Genomic DNA, 4777 nt, shown 5'->3' with positions numbered 1-4777 from the left:
TTATTAGATCGATTTGGGCTTGAGTACGAAAATATATGACTCAAAAAGCTTGCGACCATAGTGGAGAAATTGCAATTTTCCATATACTTCAACAAATATAATTGGGAAAATACCACAAAAAACCCCAAACTATACCACTTGTGATAAATTTACACTAAACTTTTTTTGTGACACAAAAAATCTCAAACTATGCCACTTGTGATAAATTTACCTTGAACTTTTTTTTTGACACGAAAAACCCTAAACTATGCTACTTGTGACACATTTACCCCACAATACTTTGGTCCATGGACATTTTCGTCTTTTTCCTTTTTCTTTTTTTTTCCTTCTCTCTTCCCCTCGCCAGCCATGGCGGAGGGAAGCCGGCGAGGGCAACCCTCGCCGGCGTCCGGCGTCGGGCGAGAGTCGCCCTCACCTGAGTTGGAGTTGGGCGAGGGCGTCTTCGCCCGCCTAGGCGAGGGTGGCCCTCGCCGGCGTCGGGCGAGGGCTGCCCTCGCCGGATCTAGCGAGGGTGACCTCGCCCGATGTCGGCGAGGGTCGCCCTCACCTGGGCGGGCTAGGGCAGCCCTCGCCTAGCGCCGGCGAGGGCCCTCGTCGGCTTCCCTCCGCCATGGCCGGCGGAGGGAAGACGAAGGAAAAAAAAAGGAAAAAATAATAGAAAAAGGAAAAAGACGAAAATGCTCATGGGCCAAAGTATTGTGGGGTAAATATATTACAAGTGGCATAATTTGGGGTTTTTCGTGTCACAAAAAAAAGTTCAAGATAAATTTATCACAAGTGGCATAGTTTGGGGTTTTTGGTGGTATTTTCCCAATATAATTAAACAGATAAAGTATATTAACCTTTAATTTTAGTGCGTTTTTCAGAATCCTAGTTCCAACCGACTAATTGAAGTAATCTCGAATCAAAGTGCTAACGTGGAGACACCAAAGGGCAGCTCCATAAGAAAGAAGATAGAACCCCGAATTTGAATTTCTTAGCTGAACTTCCTTCAGTGCCCTCGCGCAAACGACGAAATCACCGAACGTGACACCGTATGTGCCCGTCAACAGTAGAAGATCCCGAGGTCAAATCAGGAAAAAAATTGTGAATTCATCATCCTCTCCTTCCTTTGCCCCAAGTTGCCGAAGCTTTCAATCGCCATCCCGCCGCGAGAATGGCCATAAAAATCCACACGAACCTGAGAGACCGGAATCGAGGTTTGAATTCGAGCGATGCGGACAAAGATGGCGATCGATCTCTCTATCTCGCTGCGCGATCGCGCTTAATTATTCGCACAGGTGAAACGTACAGAGATTGAACTTTTTTCTGTGGCGTGTATTCGTTTTTCTCGATGACGCTGTTCGATCCGATTCTCTCGTAGAATATGGTGCGGAACGGGTCGTGGATGGGAGTGATGGTTGTTCTGACAATGCTTGATCGCCGCAGGTGGGGCAATTCGTGTTCGTGGCATCAGTTACTGCTCTGATCCTCTGACTCAGATTCGGATTGGGAGTTTTGATCGTGATAGGGTGCGAAAAGACAGGCTCCGGTGTTGAGTACGTCAGTTTTGAGCTTGGACAGTGAGATTTGTATTGTGAATTTGGCTGATTAGGCATTTTAGGGTTTGGGGGAAATCGTAGACTGTGTTGTGGAGCTGTAGTGCCTGATTGATTGGGGCAAACTATAGATGAATGATCCCTCTGGTGTAGATTTGGATGTTTTCAAAGCATATATGACTGACAGTGTTGTGTTGTATTCAGTCGGTTTTGTTAAGGTCTCGGATTACCGAGTTTGGATCAATGCTACAACTGGAATATGGTCAGATTGATCGAATTTCCTTATATTTGTTCAATACAAATTTCATCCTGCTGTTTCTACTTTGGGGAAAAAATTTATTGAGTATCTCATAGTGACTGCCTATCAACTATTCAGCTTTTCTCCAGTCGAGTAATGGACTGTGACATCCTGAAATTTGCCCATTTGAGAATTATGAAATGCTTGGTTTTATGAACGTACTCGTAGTTAGTTCTCGCCCGGAACTGATTATTCCTGGGATACTAACCATTAGGGAAAGGCTAATTAGAGATTTAAATTCGTGCGACTAAAGAAAATTTGATCGTGAATTGATTTTCGATCATAAAATCGTCGAGGTGACATTTTGAGCCACTGTAGGCCGATCCAAGGATAGCCAGGGGTCAGTTCGCCACTGTCACAGTAGTGGATCGCGGGTGATTCTGCTGGACCACGAAATGAATTGATGAATGATCAAGAACTTATACCTAACGATCGTGCCCGACGGAACTAGTGATCAAACCTTGCGATTAAATGACAATCGAAGTCGTCATGAAACGAATGAACTTGCACGTGACTTGATTTATCATCAGTCACGGGTCGAATATACGAATTTCCCCAAAAGCCGCCCGTTAGTTTGAGAAACGCTCGAATTACATTATATAAGATTCAATTATTAATTAGAGCCCAAATTGGACATCGAAAAATTTGGAAGTCACGACGGGACATTAGGACGACGTTGTGGTTGGAACGTACAGCTTTGGATTTTCCCGGATCCTTCAGAAAAAATCAATTTTGGCAAGAAAATGGAAAAGTGACCATTTTACCCTTGGGGTTTATAAAGGGCAAGTGTTAAAGGGGAAGGGCATTTTGGTCATTTTTCCCTAATTTTTGAGTTGGACAATTTTGCCCTTGGAATTTTATGAAATTCTCAAATTGCCCTTGGATATTTTTGGAAAAGATTCGATCTGGGCCGTCGATCTCAAGATAAGATCGAATCTGGACCGTCGATTGAAATTGTGAGGAAAGGGCATGATGGTCATTTGTCCTCCAATAATCGACTTGGGTTATTAAAAACCCAAAACCCTCTCTCTCTCCTCATTCTCTCTCTCCTCTCACGGCTCCCTCCCTTCCCCCACCGAGAGCTCTCTCTCTCTCCCCTTGGCCGCCGTCCATCGCGCCGTCACCGCTCGCCGGCCACCGCCCACCGCCGCGCCACCGCCGTACCGCGCCACCATCGTCCCCCTCACCCTCTCTGTTCTTTCTCTCTCTCCCCCTCTCCTCTGTGGCCGTGAGGAACCGGCCCAAGCCGCCACTCGCCGTCGCCACCACCGAGCTGCTCGTCGCCGTTCACCACCGACCGCCGCCGCTTCCCGCTCTAGCCGCGTTAGTCTAGAGTTTGGTAAGTCGCGCCCTAAACTTTATTTAGGACGTCGGGTATCGACGGACAAATTTGAGGTGTGATCGGGTTTAATTAGACGCGGATTTGTATGATTTTAGGAGCGGAATTGATTAACAGGCTTTAGAAATGAAATTGGGAAATTTTGGCGGAAAATTAGAGGCCAAAAGTGGGCTGTGAAGGGCTGATATGAGTGCTGTGATGTTTTGTCCGGTATGCAAATTGGATATTTAGATCCGGCAACTAATTGTGGGAAAATGTCGTGAAGAGCCGGAACTGATTTGCCGTGATTTTGATATGGAAAAATGCCAATTTGTATGTTGGTAGTACGTTTGAACCGTGGCTGAATTGTGGTGATGAAATTGGGTGCATTAATGTGCAATTGATTGATTTAAATATGCTTTGTTATGTGCACGCTCGGGCCGGATTGAATTAATTGTCAAATTGGCCATGTTGAATGCTTAGTGAGCATGAAAAATGTATGTGAATTGTTGCGTGCACGGGCCACGTGTGATTGGCCAATTGAGTGGCAAGTGAGTGATGAGCATGTAAATGAGAAAAAGGTTGTGTGTGGAGTGGCATGTGTGATCGTGGAAATCCCTGAGGCGGTACCACTACGCGGGGATATTTCCGTCCTGAGGCGGTACGACTACGCGGGACGATGCCCGGTATTACCGGAGGACGGCCAACCTGGGGCGGTACCATTACGCGGGTTGTGTCATAGGTGGTGGGTGTTGAGCCTGAGGCGGTACCACTACGTGGGCAAGATACATGGCCTGAGGCGGTACCATTATGCGGGCCTTGAAGTGTTGTTATGAGATAGTCGCAGTGAGCCTAAGGCGGTATTATTACGCGGGCCACTGGCAAGGCAATGAGAGATGGTCGCAGTGAACCTGAGGCGGTTTCATTACGCGGGTCACTGGCGAGTGTGTGAAAATAATGTGATGAGGCGGGAATGAATGCATGAAATGAAACTTGAATGTGCATGTGGTTGGATGTGGTGTGGTTGTGGCTAACGTACAGATTGCACGCTGGAAAGGCCCAGGTAAGTGTAAATGATGTGCATGTCATATGATTGTTGGGTGCTGTGATGTTTGTGATTGTCTGGAGGTACGTGATAGCCTAGGTGGGGTTTAGGGGTGTACTTACTGAGATGTAATCTCATGGTTGTTTCAACTAATATTTTTCAGAATCCCGGCCTGATCAATGAATCCTCCTCCGCCGCCGCCACCTGAGCGTTTTAGAGTACCGATGCACGCCGAACACGATGTGGTAGAGTTTCCTATAGAGGACCATATGACCTGGATTAAGCATACCACCGTAGTCTTTGTAGATGTAGGATTACCCCTATGGGAGGCCCATACATACACCGCGTGGTTCTTCTGAGACGGGATAGACGAGTTCGGTCCCGTCCGCGGATTTGACGTCCCCTTTGATGGAGTTGGGGACTGGGACCCGTCTGCTATACCTCCTCCAGATGGCGAGTTGACTAGTGTAGAGACTAGTCTAGCGCAGTCTGGATTACAACAAGCGTCTGTCGCGCCTGAGCTCTCGGAGGGCGAGCATGAACCAGAACCTGATGAATCGCAGGCGGGGTACGATCCA

The sequence above is a fragment of the Syzygium oleosum genome, unplaced genomic scaffold (genome assembly GCF_021117445.2).
Source record: "Syzygium oleosum isolate NSW1041296 unplaced genomic scaffold, Sole_v2.1 Sole_v2.01, whole genome shotgun sequence".
Classification (NCBI taxonomy): domain Eukaryota; kingdom Viridiplantae; phylum Streptophyta; class Magnoliopsida; order Myrtales; family Myrtaceae; genus Syzygium; species Syzygium oleosum.
Note: the sequence above shows the minus strand (reverse complement) of the source record.